We start from the raw sequence: 15194 nt of genomic DNA, 5'->3' as shown, positions 1-15194 counted from the left end.
TGACAAAGGGAAAGCCACATTTTTATTTTAGGAAGTATCGCTCCTAAGAAAGAGCATCAAAAAGGAGAAAATAATGCTTATCCTCTCCTATCCACACATAGAATGCTCACAGATTTATATTCCCACCCATATCTCTTCCCTGTACCACTTGTCTCTAGGCTTATATATCCAACTACCTACTCAGAATTTTCACGTTAACTTCTTAAACATGTATATCTCAAATGAACTAACTTCTGATATTCTCTCCCAAACCCTCCTCCTCCAACAGTCTTGATTACCTGTGTTATTAACAATTCCGTCTTACCAGTTGCTCAAGACAAAAGCTTTGGAGTCATTCTTAACCCCTCTATTTTCCTTATATCCCACATTCAATTTTACACAAAATCTTGTCAGTTCTACCATCTATGTAGATTCAGAATCTGACCAGTTATCTCCACCCCCACCATTAAAAAAAATTGTCTTAAATTAATATTGTTTCTCTCTCAGATTATTGCAAAATCTTCTTTCAATAGAGTTTCTGCTTCCATACTTACTCCCTTACAATCCTTTCTTAAAAGAGCAGTCAGAGAAATACTTTTTGCTCAAAACTCTTTGATGTCGCTTATCTTACTGGGGTAAAAGGCCCAATCCATACAGAAGCCCAATGTGACGTGCCTAGTTGCGGCTCTTCCCCGAGACGTACTCACCTTCCAGTACTCCCCCTTCACTCCCTTTCTTCTTATCATTTTTTTGTTACTTCCTGAGTAGTCTAGGTAAGCATTTCCCTCAGGGCTTTTTTAATGAGACTGCTGCCAGATCCCAGAAAATGATCCTGGATCCACCTCTTCTACCCCACCTCACAGCTAAACCTTTATCTCCTTAATTAGTCCTCCTCTGGCTCCCTACTTAAAATTACAAACCCCTCCCTGTCTCACACTTCCTGTTCCCCCTGCCATACTTTATCTCCACAGCATTTTCAAAGTCTAAAATTCTATGTAATTGTGGGATTTTTTTCTTTGTTGACTGTTTCTACTAACCGAAATGTCAATTCTTTGAAGGCAATATATTCTGCCTTCTTTACTGCTATTTCACCAGTGACACACAGTAATGTAAAAAATTTAAAGGAACAACCAAAAAGAATAAATGAATAAATGAAAAAATGAAAAATGTGTATTTATATGTTGGGAATTAGCTTGGAATGAAGATGGGAGATTGGGTCAATACTTGCAAATTAAAAAGAAACCCATCCTCTTTTATGAGTATCCTGAGAAGAGATTTTTCTACTCTAAATAGAGTTTAACCAAATTTAAATTGTGGGTGTAGTAGAAAGAGAGAAGTGGGAGGCAAATTAAGGATGGGCTTGCTCTGGAGGGGTAGATAAAGGGAGAAGCGGGCATTGTGACTAATCTGGATATCTGGTTTTTGGAAATTGAGGCGTTTGCCCTCAACTATTTCCAAATCTCTGGCTATTAGATTCTAGGACTCTGCAAAGAAGGTAGATATCACCAAGCATAAAGATAAAAATACTTACTAAAAATTAGACTAACACTATCTCTAAATTCCCTGGAAGCTAAGGCAAAAAGCAAAACAGGGTTGAGTTAAATGTGCATTTGTTTATGTGTTTGTTTTGCCAAGGAAAGCATGCAATTCACTTGAAAAAGACAAATTTATCTTACAACTGAACAGTTAACAATTGACTTAGAATCTCTTATCTACGGATAAGAGAGTGAACAACATCTTAAAATATAATTTAATGAGATTGAGATATAGATATAGATATATAATGTATACACACATACACATAAATATGTATATATTTATTAAAAAATCTATGATATTTTATAGGCTGTCTCTAAATCCAAAGGACATAGCATTAAATGAACATATGTGGAGCCCCGCAGGATATATAGAAATGTACCTTGCATGTTTATGTTAATACCAATCCAATCTTTAGCATTCAGCTCCATATATCCCTCCCTTAGCAACATACTTATGACTTCTCTTTACCATCTTAAACAATTACATAGCACACAAAATTACCAAATAAAAGGAGTACGGGTGGAGGTGTCACAAATTGGTTGGTACTTCTGGAGGAAAGTTTGTTGAGGTTCTATCACACCTTTTAATATATTTTTAGAAAACTAAAATCAAATGTCCAGAAATGATTTTGAAGTCGTGTTCCTAAACTGATCATTTTCTTTGCCTCCCTCAACCAGAAGTGATTGCTTTGTGTTACTTTGTTCAGATCACTGACAACTGCTATATGTAGAAACTCTGAGACTTTAAATCTTTTTGTTTCTAGCTTTATTGAGGAATTACTGGCAATTGAAATTGTACAGACTTAAAGTACAGCCTGATAATCTGATGTAAATATACACTGTAAAATAATTATCAAGTTGAAAATAATTAACACATGCATATCTCACATAGTTAACTCTGTCTGTGTGAGAAATGAGAATACTTAAGATCCACTTTCAGCAAATTTCAATTATATAATACTGTATTGCAAACTATAGTCAGCATGCTATATATGAATTAGATCTTAGAACTCATTTATCTTGTAACTTGAAATTTCCTGTAACCTCTTGTAACCTGAATATCTTGTAACCTTTCAATTTACATTGCCCTAATTTTCCCGCTTCTCAGCTCCTTGCAACCATCATTCTATGATTTCCTTCGATTATATCAATTTTTTTAATCCCACATTCAATGATACCACTTAGTAGTATTCATTCTTCTCTGTCTGGCTTATTTCACTTAGCCTAATGCCCTCCAGTTTCATCCATGTTGTCACAAACAGCAGAATTTCCTTGTTTCTTATGGCTGAATAATAATTTTATTGTACACATTCACACAAAATTTTCTTTATCCATTCAACCACTGAAGGACAATAATAAATAAATAATAAATAAGTTGTTTCTGTATCTTGGCTATGTGACTAATGTTGCAATAAGGATGGGAGTACAGCTATGTCTTTGAAATAATTGGTTTAATTTCCTTAGGATATAGACCCAGGAGTGGAATTGCTGGGTCATATGGTAGTTCTATTATTAATTTTTTTAGGATATCCTTACTGTTTTCCATAGTAGCTATACCAGTAAGCACTCCCACTGACGTGGGAATGTTTTCCTCCACATCCTTGCCAACATTTGTTATCTCTTGCCCTTTTTGATAACAGCCATCCTCACAGGTGTAAGGTGATAATCTCATTGTGGTTTTGATTTGCATTTCCCTGATGAGGGGTGATATTAAGCACCTTTTCATAGATCTACTGGCCATTCGTATGCCTTCTTTGAAAAAAAAAAAAAAGTCTCTTCAGGCCTTTAGCTCATTTTTAATCATATTATTTGGTTTTTGGCTATTCAGTTGTATGAGTTCCACATATATTTTGGATATTAACCCCTTATCAGATATATGGTTTGCAAATACTTTCTCCAATCCTGTAAATTCTCTTTTTGTCTTATGGATTGTTTCCTTTGTTGTGCAGAAGCTTTTTAGTTTGATGTTGTCCCATTTGTGTATTTTAGCTTTTGTTGCCTATACCTTTGGCATCATATCCAAAAATAAAATTGACAAGACCAATGTCAAAGAACTTTTTTATATGTTTTCTTCTAGGTTTATGGTTTCAGGTCTTACACTCAAGTCTTTAATCCATTTTCAGTTAACTTTTGTGAGTGGTGTAAGATGGGTATCCAGTTTCATTTTTAGGCATGTGGATAACCAGTTTTCCCAACACCATTTATTAAAGATACTACCCTTTCTCCATTTTTTGTTCTTTTTTTTTTTTTTTCAATTTGACAGACAGAGATCACAAGTAGGCAGAGAGGCAGGCAGAGAGAGAGAGAAGAGGAAGCAGGCTCCCTGCGGAGCAGACAGCCCCAGGTGGGGCTCGATCCCAGGACCCTGGGATCATGACCTGAGCCAAAAGCAGAGGCCTTAACCCACTGAGCCACCCAGGCGCCCCTCCATTTTTTGTTCTTGACACCCTTGTCAAACAGTGGCTGACTGTATGTTCATAGATTTACTTCTAGCCTCTCTATTTTGTTCCACTGGTATATGTGTATATTGTTATGCTAGTGACACAATGTTTTGTTTACTAAAACTTTGTAATACAATTTGAAATCAGAAAGTGATGCCACCAGCTTTGTTATTCTTTTTCAGGATGGCTTTGGCTACCTAGAATCTTTGTGATCCCATATGAATTTTAGAGTAGTTTTTTCTATCTCTGTGAAAATATACCATTAGAATTTTGATAGAGATTGCATTGATTCTATAGATTGACTTGGGTAATACAAGACTTTTAATTTCCTAATACAGTCCATACTCATTATTCACAAATTCTGCATTTGCAAATTTGCTTATTCACTTGAATTTATTTATATTCCCTAAATCAGTATCTATCTGCATTGCTTTCTCAATCATTCATAGACAGTACAGAACAATGAAAAAATTGAGTCTCTAGTTGGCATATCTCCTAACTGAGGTTAAACAAGGAGATGCCCTGTCTTCTTATTTTAGTTCTCATACTGTAAATCAGTACTTTTTCACTTCCATTTAATACCTTTTTAAATTTTTGTGCATTTGGTTGGTGATTTTGCCATTTTATTTTAGTTTAGTTTAGTTTAGTTTTTACTTAAATCCCAGTTAGTTAATATACGGTGTGATATTAGTTTCAGGTATACAATTTAGTGATTCAACTTTCAAACAACATCCCGTGTTCCCTGCAGCAAGTGCCCTCCTCAATCCCCATCGTCCATCTAACCCTTCCTCCCACCCATCTCCCCTCTGGCAACCACCAAAATAAATTCCAAGTGAACTGAAGACTTAAATATGAGACAGAATTTTGCCATTTCAAATAATCACCAAGTGCAGTATCAATATGCTGCTTAGTCTTTCTATGTGCGAGGGACTGATGTGCATTAACGGAGAAAGTGGGTGCACTGGATAAGCTTTTTTCAGGCATAATTTATCATGAGAGTGCTGTTGACCATGAGTTCAATGTTAGTAATCAAGAATATATATTAATTTGGGTGTCTTCAAGCGGAAACGTGAATAAAATGAGGTTCTATATTGATCAGTTGTCAAAAATATTGTGACCAGAGGAACCTAACACTGTATTTCCCTTAGCAGCAATGTTCAGGATTTGTTAATTCAGTGTTTGCCATGACTTTATAGAACATAACTGCCATGAATAATGAGAATAAATATATACAGTCAAAGAATGAAATACAAGCTTTGGAAGAAACTTTTGAATGTAAAGCTTATAAAATGTCACCAGGGCTACCTTGCTAGATACAGTCTAGTTAAAAGAGTTTATAAAATAGCTACGTGTGTCCATGCTGCTAATCACGGATGCTTCTAAGGAATCAAAAAGAACATGTGTATAACTCCTCCCTTGATCTTGGCGCTCCCTTACATTGGGCAGCATGATAGAGGGGTATCTTTCTAAGCAAAAGTTGCAATCCTCCTTGGCAATTACATCTTTGATCGAGAATGACAATACTAAGCCACCAGTAAAAATATATTACGTGTAATTCTTCAGGCATTAGCTCTGCTAGTGTAACTGGAAACTTGAGAGATTTTTCTTCATTTGTTTCTATTTTCAGGGATTTTGGAAAGGGAAGAGGACTTGAATTCAGAAGATTTATGTTTGGAATCTCTCCTCCACCACTTTCTAACTATAGTTATTCTATTAATCTGAGTCTCTCTCTCTTTTTTTAAATCTGAGTCTCTTTATGCAATATAGAGCAATATCATTGTCACAAGCCTATTGTCCACATAAGAGGAAATTATATGAGAGGATTCTGAGAACTATAAGGGTTATGTAATCATGCCATATCCAATCAAATCTAATCTAATGAAATACTTATGTCATAGTCCTAGCCAAAGGTCTAGCTTTGGTCTTCATCATTCCTGATTTGGCTAAAACATTTTACTCTATGATTAACTTCTTCCTGAAACAATCTCCCTTGTTTTTTAAGAGACTGCATCATCTCATTTTTATTTCACCCTTTTATCATTGTACTTTCTTGGCCTGTTCTGCAAAAATCATGATTTGAGGAAGGAAGAAGGATAAGGGGAAGAACAAAACTTCTGAGTCAGAAAACCCAAGTTCAAGTGAGGCTCCTCTGGTATAGAACCTTATACAAGTTACTCTTTTGTTTCTACCTTTCTTCATTTGCAAATTTATACTAAAAAATATGTATCTTATAGGATTCTTCTGAGTGTTAGAGAGGTAAAAGAAATGATTATGTTCCCTATGAGATGACTAAGCTGAATCACACCCTGTGCTATATTCTGGTTTATCTCAGTCACTACTAGCAGGCCAGCCTCCCTGTGCATTAATTGGATTCCTACTCTAATTTGGATCTGTACATCCCCTAGTCTAACTAAGCTTCCACATCTTGTCAACACTCAACTCTTGTACTGTGCCCTCTGACACTGCTGGTTTGTCACCATCAATAAACTCAGTATTCACAACCTCCTCTCTATTAGTTCTCTTCACCATGAGATCCAGCTTACCTTGCATGCCTCTCAATTAATGGCTTTTTCTTCCACTCATGGGGTGGAATTAAATATTCTCTCTGCCCTGTATTGCTTCTTCCAACTTCCCCAAATGTGATAGCTACTTCCAAGTACATGTTATCAGACTCTGATATATGATAATCCCTCCTTGTTGCAAATGTCTATCATCTTCCAGGTCACTCCCTCTCATTTAGTGACTACTTTATCATCTTTCTCTTTACCACTATATTATGGTAGGTGATTTCAATACCTACTTAACACTTGGGTACTTAGTTCATTGACCTTCCACACATCCCATGTTATTCCTGTGCTGTAACCTTGAACCACGCTAAACTATGTAATGTTTCCCAAATATGCCATATGCCTTCCAGTCTCAGAATATTTGCTTAAGCTCTGTTTATGGAGCACATCTTTTTTCATCTCTAACCAATTTCTACTTATCGTTCACTGCTGCCCTAAATGTCATTTTTCCGTATGTAGTCTTTCTTGAACATTTAATTGGCTGTGAACGTTCCTTTCTTAAAATCCTGTGTCATAATTATTAGAGTTAGCCTTTAATTATACTCTTCTGCATTCTTGCCTCATCCTATGCCCTATGCAGATGCTTATTATTACTATGGTAAGCTTTTAGATGGCAGCAGGAGCTACATTTTACCAACAGTGGCCTTCCTTGATAAATCCAATACAGCCATTTTAAAAATATATGCTCAAAAATCCATGAATACTGTTATGCTGGAAATTTAAAAAAAAAAAAAAACCCCAAAAAAAATCCATGTTTAATTAAAGAATTATAACTACAATATTATTAATAATTAAAATGTGCTTAATCTTAGGGTGCCTGGGTGGCTCAGTCAGGTAAGTATGCGATCTTGATTTTGACTTCAGTCTGCTCTCAGGGTCTTGAGATAGAGCCCTGTATTGGGCTCCACACTCAGCAGGGAGTCTGATTGAGATACTCTCTCTCCCTCTCCCACTGTCCCCACAATACTCCCATCTGTAATACAAATAAATAAATCTTTTAAAAAATGTTTTTAAGGGGCGCCTGGGTGGCTCAGTGGGTTAAAAAAGCCTCTGCCTTCAGCTCAGGTCATGATCTCAGGGTCCTGGGATTGAGCCCCACGTTGGGCTCTCTGCTCAGTGGGGAGCCTGCTTCCCTTCCTCTCTCTCTGCCTGCCTCTCTGCCTACTTGTGGTATCTGTCTGTCAAATAAATAAAATGTTTTTAATCTCAATAGACTGCTGGTTTCCATAAAGAATATGGTGTCAGGCAAAGGGCTAGAATAGCATCTTTTTTGGATTCTGAGTGTACAACAGTGCTTTTAATTCAATCAATTTTTGTTAAATTGATAGATTCTGTTCTGTTTTTTTGGTCAGAGTTTTCCATGCTTAGCACATTTGAGGTGAGATATGTCCACACAAGAGGGAAATAATCTGCAAAAGTCTTATATGAAAACAATAATCCTGAGTGAAAGTGGTGCCAATTCTCTAAGTCATAATTCAAAACCTTGACTAATTAAAAGAATCATCTGCAAAATATTGGAAAAAATATAAATGCCTAAATGGCATCCCCACACACAAATTAGAATTTCTGCAAGTGAAACCAGCCACTTGATTTATACTTTGGGGATGAGATCAATTTTGGAAATTAGGTATGGCCCAGAGCTGGGTCCCTTTCTTACCAGCATATTTGACATCTAAATGCCATCCAAAGTGATTATGTATATATATATTTTAAATTTTTTTAATTAAATTTTTAAAATCTGAGTGTGTGTCATCTATGCACTGAATAAGAATCTAGGAAATATAATTGAGGCAGAATAGTTGGACAAATCTATAAGTCAGTGATTATTACAGGTAAGTATTTTAAAGGTGGATAATTTAATATGGACCTACTTCATTTAAAATATATTTATATAATATTTATAATACATTTTTGGTATATGAAAAAAGAATTTCCAAGTTAGTGTGTTTTCTAAGATTGGCGAATACAAAAAAAAAAAAAACCTAAGAAATGTTAGTTCGTATGTATTTGATACTGCCTGTTCTTGGCTTGTATAATTGTGTCATATAAATAGGTCCAAGCCAAGTCAAGAGAGTTTAGCAATGTAAAAGTACCATGAGAGCTCAGAAAGATCATATAAAGTCACAAAACATAGCCAACTGAACTTTGTTTGTCAATTGTGGGGTTAATCACAGTGGAATAACACTTTTACTTAGCTAATCCGTGTCGCTTCCATTTTCAGAGAAAACTGATAAGCCACACCTTGTTCTCAGAAAAGATTTAATAACTAAGAACTGGAATGAGACTGAAAAGCCAAGTTGTATTTCTCATATTAAAAATTAAAAGCATAAAACAAGGGGCAAAAACACTAGGGTTTGTTGAATCAACTGTCTAAATTCTTGTATTAATCCTACCACTGAATTGCTCTAGGGAAAACAAAAGCTCTCTTTTTAAATACGCCTGTTTTAAACACTGACAATATTATTTATCTAAATAGTAATTAATAATAACAATTAAAGACAAGGATGAACTCGTGCTTCATATGTGGTAGGCATAGAGAACTCCGACCTACAAAACAGACCAGAAATCATTCATTCAACAAAAATAATCTGAGCATCAAAGCACCAAAAGAGGCACTCAGAAGAAAAAAAAAAGAAAAAAAAGACTACCCCTAGCACTTTAGATTCATGATCTAACACAGAAGGAAGAATTATTAAGAGATAAAAAATGAATATATCTTTAAGCCATCTATGGTATAATCATCTGACATGAGATGAGTTCTTGGCAGGCTTTTGTAGCCGTAAGAAACTTTAAGGAAGGGACGCCTGGGTGGTTCAGTTGGTTAAGCAGCTGCCTTTGGCTCAGGTCATGGTCCCGGCGTCCTGGGATCGAGTCCCACATCAGGCTCCTTGCTTGGCGGGGAACCTGCTTCTCCCTCTGCCTCTGCCTGCCATTCTGTCTGCCTGTGCTCGCTCTCTCTCCCTCTCTCTCTGACAAATAAATTAAAAAAAAAAAAGAAAGAAACTTTAAGGAAGAAAATTTAGTTGGGCTTGAATAATAAATGGAAAGATGATGAGCTATGGAAAGCATGCTAAGTTGTGTTCAGAAATAATAAACACCATTTTTTGGAAATCACAAGACTTTGGGTCAATTGAGATCTTTGAAAGCTGGTTAACCATTTTGTACCTCAGGTTTCTCATCTGAGAAATGGGAACAACAGTAATACCTACTTATGTCTTATAATTATGGGAAGAATCAAATGAAATAATGCCAGCAGAAGTGATCTGGAAACTACAAGGAGCCATGAATATGATACAGTCTTAAATATGTTAATAAAAAATAATAAATAACTCATCACAAAAAAAAAAAAGTACACTTTCAGTTCAGAAAATGATGTAAGTGAAGACCCAGAGGCCCCTGGTGTATGGACAACTCGCCTTATTTGTTCATTGCTGGTGAAGCAGAGTTTTCAAATGGGCCCTTTAGGGGTGTCTGGATGTAAGTAAAACATCATGCTCAGCGTAGGAATCTGCTTAAGATTCTCTCTCCCTTTCCCTCTGCCCCTCCCTCCCACACACATACACACACACACTCTCTCTATATATATATATATGTCTCTCTCTCTCAAATAAGTATATAAATCTTTTTTAAAAATATTTTTTTTAAAAAAATGGGTACTTTGGTACTCCCCATACCTGATCTTCCTACTTCCTTTACTTTCTCCCTGAATGACTTGTCTTCACACTTCTTTTATTTAAAAATGCATCCTTAATTCAGTAACTACATCATATTTAATTTTGCAAAAAAGTTCCTCATCTGAATCTTTGCCTATTCTGTGAAAAGGACTAGCAGGGTTAGACATTAAATGAGAAATGATTCAAATGGAAAATTCAGGTAATATTACTTCTTTTTTTTTTACTCCAGGGTAATAAAATACCCAGAGTTGTGTTTCAGGAATTTGTGTTCTGCAACAAAATTTTAATAATAAATCATATCTACAAAATTATGGAATTAAAAAAATTTCATGAGAATCTACCCTAATCCTTGCATTTTACAAAGGAAATAACCAGGCTACAGAAACATTAAGGCAATAAAGTATTCAGTAAACACATGGGCTTTGGAATGAGACTGTCAAGACTAAATTTAACTTTTAATAGCAATGGCTTCTGTTTGATTCTCTGATTCTCAGTCAACTCCTCTGTAAGATGGAGATAATTACAGTACATATCTGGTAGAGTAATTGAGATGGTTAAATAATCTAAAATATATAAAGCCCTTACCACAATACCTGACCTAGAGTAGCTGCTCAATCAAAGTTGTTATTATTACTACTGTCAGCCGCAGCCTTGTTATCCAGGCCTAGGCAGAGGTTGCACTCAAACTGAGGTCTTGTGAATCCTATTTCAGTATTCTTTTGCTTTAGTTTCAAGGTATTGCACAGAATTTTAAGTAAATGCTACTGCGCACGAGAAGGGTTTGAAGAATGCTTTCTCCCTGGGTACTTCCCTCAACACTGGAGAGTCTGTTTTCATGAACATCACCATATATGTGCTTTCTGTAAGCCTGCTCTTCCATAGCCAATTAGGATGAATGTCCTGATGAAAAGGCAATGGTACTTCTTCATCACAAGTGCAAATAGCACAGTTACAGGGCTGATACGATTAAATGCACAATCTTTTGAAAATAAATTGAAGCTGACATTTTTCACTAGCCTGGATGTCTGTGGCACAGTGGTTCCCTAATCCTCCCATAGCCTTCGCATGGTAACAATGATAACTCTCCTTGGCTCAGTGCTATACAGTTTTTAGAAAAGCCTTCACTCACGTCTTCCCATGTGATTCACACACAATGCTGTGCATTAGAAAGACAAGGTATTACGACCTCGTTTTGTAGATGAGGACAATAAAGCTAAGGAGTGACATACTTGAGGTGACCCAGTTGGTAAGCAGCTGAGCCTGTCTACTCAAACCCAGATATTCTGTCTTCAAGTGCACATGAAGTGCATATGTGCTCTTCCTGCTTCAGAAAGCACACTGCCCTCAGCTTGATTACTTACAACATAGAGTGATTTTTATCTTCAGATCAGGTTCAAATACAAAAGAATTCTTAGAGTAACTGAAATGCACTGCCGTCTTATGAAATAAGTTGGTAAACCTACAGAAACATCAGTCTGGTTTTCTGGAGGGTCAGTAGTTGCTCTGCTGCCAGGGAGAATTAGGTACCTATGAAGTTAGAGCTGAGAATCTTTCTTTGTGCCTAGAAGCATACGAAGTAAACTTGCCGGTGGTAAAAGAAGAAACCTGACAGAGCAAGCAAGCAATGGTCATCTTTCTAAGTTGTTATCAAGACTTCTGTGCAACATCTGATTCTGCAATCTGTCATTGCTCAAAGCCAAGAAATGAAGAGATAGTGGGAGTCAAGTTCTTTGTAGAAAGCAGTGCAGTTGTTGGGGGCTTTGTTCCCTTCCTTTTGCCAAATGGGATGGGACTCTGGCAGCAACACTTTGAATAAATCCTAAAAACAGTTCTAAGGGCCAAGAAATTACTTCATAAGGGAGAGGGAGGGAGAAAGGGAAGGAGGCGCTGGATCCCTGGAGCAATCAATTTCTGTGCTGGACTATGAGACATGATTATCTTTATCTGATTTGTCCAACTTCAAATGCTATTGATCACGAAATACCCCGCATCTTAAAGATCTGTGACTCACTTTTGAACCTGGTGACCTGTTTCTACGTCCTGGTTGTTCAATTTCGATTTCCCCGCAAGTAATTCAGCATGCGTTAGCTCCACATTCCCTAAGAGTGCTATCTTGTCTTTTGTTAAGTAGCACTGGCTTCATTTTTTAATTCCTCAATTCTAATTCACCTTTGAATATCCAGATAAAATAATCACAGAAGATTATAGGGGGAAAATGTTGAATTTAGTATAGGGAGACTTGAATTGAGGTCCTGGCTTTGTTATTCATTAAAGATACAGGTGTATCAAGCTTGATTGTATCAGGCTGTTTTTACTCCTCAGGAGCTCAGTTTTCTTCTTTGTTCAAAAAAAAAAAAATGTTTATTTCTAATTTCTAAGCCTTTAATAGTTTCTATAATTCTATGACCTTCTGACTTCCAAACAATCCTCAGGAATTCTTATGTTGCCAAACTGAGGTAGTATTTCTAAGTATAATCTCTCCTTGCACTCTGATAGGAGAGTAAAAGGATCTAGAGTCTACAGAACATATAGCTAAAGCCATGTTTTGTTTCAAAGTATTCCAATCCAGGTGAATCAAATAAACAGAAACAAAGTCAATGAATATGTTATGTATGTGTTCATATCTTGCTTTAACTCACAACTAGGAAGAATGTATAAAACAATAAGGAAAATTACAATATAAAAAAATTAAAATAAGAAAATTGTGAATAGAACAGAAGGTCAAGACCATAAGGAAAGGCAGAACAAAAACATGTATAGCTTGATAAAGTCTATATTGTCATTAACATTGACATTCATGTCCATCCTCACACTGTGTTCCCCATGCTTAAAGATCACACGTTTTTCTATGAGGTAGTGAAACTATATTTATTATATTCAAAGTCATATATTTTCAAGTATTTCTGGTCTTTTCTTACAAAAAATATATCTCAATCAAGAAAAGCCCTGTCATGCCATGTATTTCTTAGGTCTTTCTTAGATCATACTTAATGATTGGACAATTCTACATAGCTTGTGAAAATAATGTATTCTCTATACCTTTTAATGTATATATATCTGATCCACACTGAAAAAGATTTTAAATCCAAGGTCTGGATCTTTACTAAGTTGTTTTTAAAAATATAACTCCCAAATGTACATTACTGTTTGATTCTTTTGACTGTACTAACAATCCAGAAGACACAAATCAAGTAAAAGCTTGATGGCCATCTGGTGGAGATCTTACAGAAGGTGTTCATACTTTGGGCAGGGTCTGGCTTCTTTTCATAAGAGTTGGTCAAAACTTGGTGTGAACTTCAACCCTGTGGACCAGTTCTCAGGCATGATGAGATAGAATCGAGGAAGCCTGGCTGGATCAGATATGTTTTGCAGAGCACTAGACAACAAAGCCAAGGAGTAAGCACTAGTATTATCTCAGGGACTACCAGTCACTACCAAAGGAGTATTATTAAACAGAATACTCAAGAAGCAAATGTAATGATACAGGAAAGAAAGCAAAAAGTCAGGAACTAAAGGAATTATGAACTGGCCAGAAATCAGAGTGGAAGATAGGATAACAGTGAAATATTTATGATATTGCTATCTTGGCTGTGAATGAAGGAAGCAAGGATGCCAAAATCCTTTTTTTTTTTTTTTAAATATTGAATGATAGGTAGATTAGTCAGCTTAAAGGAGGATTCAGTTGTCTGTTTGCCACTGTAGCTATCCAGTAGAGATAACAAAAATGTCAAATCCTCTTAAGATGTTCTAGACTGTCTGAGGTCACCTTGGTACCATTTTTCTGGAAAAATAAAAGGAAAAGGCATCTCAGACCCTTCAATAATTTAAGTGTAGATTATCTACAGAGGTATAGCCATTTTTGTCAAATTTTGTTTCGAAAGACAGTTCATACATCTCTTCCATTTTTCCACATCTTGAGCACAGAGGCACTTTGTATAATTTTTCCAGACTATCTTTTCATGGGGGTTTGTAAAACGAAGAACCTTGAAAGATGAAGACCATGTTTCCCAAAGCAAAGGGTAAGTTTGCCTACTGTCTTGTATAATAAAATGCATGTTTATTGTCAGAGTAAAAGTTACAGTAAATAGTTACACGTATTATAAAAGATCCAGGTTCCCTAATCTCAAGATATCTCTAGTTTAACACCAGCTGCTACAAGGACAGGCATTACCCAATCTTTGCACTGTTTTGTGGGAACTGAGGTTTGGGGAACGAGCACAAGAAAATGCTGATACTCTGACTACTCCCTGCACACACACACACACACACACACACACACACACACATACACACACACACTTTATCATCTCCGCTCTCTTACTGAAGAATTTGGCTTTCATGATGATAGGCTGTTTTGGGAGCTTTCCCTTTCCCAAAACCTTATAGTAGTTTGATCATACCGTATCTATGATAGGAATGGCTCCAGTCTTGTTTTTGGCAGCATTAACCTGTGTCTGCTCACTGACCAAGGTCCACATTTATCCAGGTTGACAGTTGGGCCGAAGCTCTGGTTCCTCTTAAAGTAGTAGTGCCTCACACCAGTTCTACCAGAGCAATCTGAGGGATATTTGTCAAAGTCGATCCTGGGGTAATGCATGCCACCAGCATTACCTCAGCATCCTGGCTTCTTCTGGTGATTGCCAGTGTCCCTGAGTCCTTGGCTCACATGACCCCAAAGTTTCTGGATCTTCTTCAGTCTGGATGGCATGTTGGCAGTCCAAACAAAAGCATTTAATTCATTTTTTAATGTTATCAGCCTTTTATGTAGATTGAGGCAGTCACCTTGGAATACGGTTTGAGAAAGATGCAAGTAGAGAGGATGAAGGGTCATGATATGTAAATGTGAAAGAAACAAGATGTAGGTATTTAAGTTGAATGTCAGGCAAATGGGCAAAAGGGTAAACTCCAGAGAAATCCAGAAGAGGCAGAAGTCACAGAGCCAGTGGTGACCTGAGGCAGACATACTAGTATATCCCAAGTTTAGATTATTGTGTT

At 36.4% G+C, this 15194-nt stretch overlaps 1 pseudogene; it reads right to left on the bottom strand.

Annotated features, from left to right (window-relative positions):
• Positions 1–9017: 9017 nt before the first annotated feature.
• On the bottom strand, positions 9018–14907 carry LOC116589344 (annotated as a pseudogene).
• Between the last annotated feature and the right edge of the window lie 287 nt (positions 14908–15194).

The sequence above is a fragment of the Mustela erminea genome, chromosome 4 (genome assembly GCF_009829155.1).
Source record: "Mustela erminea isolate mMusErm1 chromosome 4, mMusErm1.Pri, whole genome shotgun sequence".
NCBI lineage: Eukaryota > Metazoa > Chordata > Mammalia > Carnivora > Mustelidae > Mustela > Mustela erminea.
Note: the sequence above shows the minus strand (reverse complement) of the source record. Positions and strands in the feature narration are given on the sequence as shown.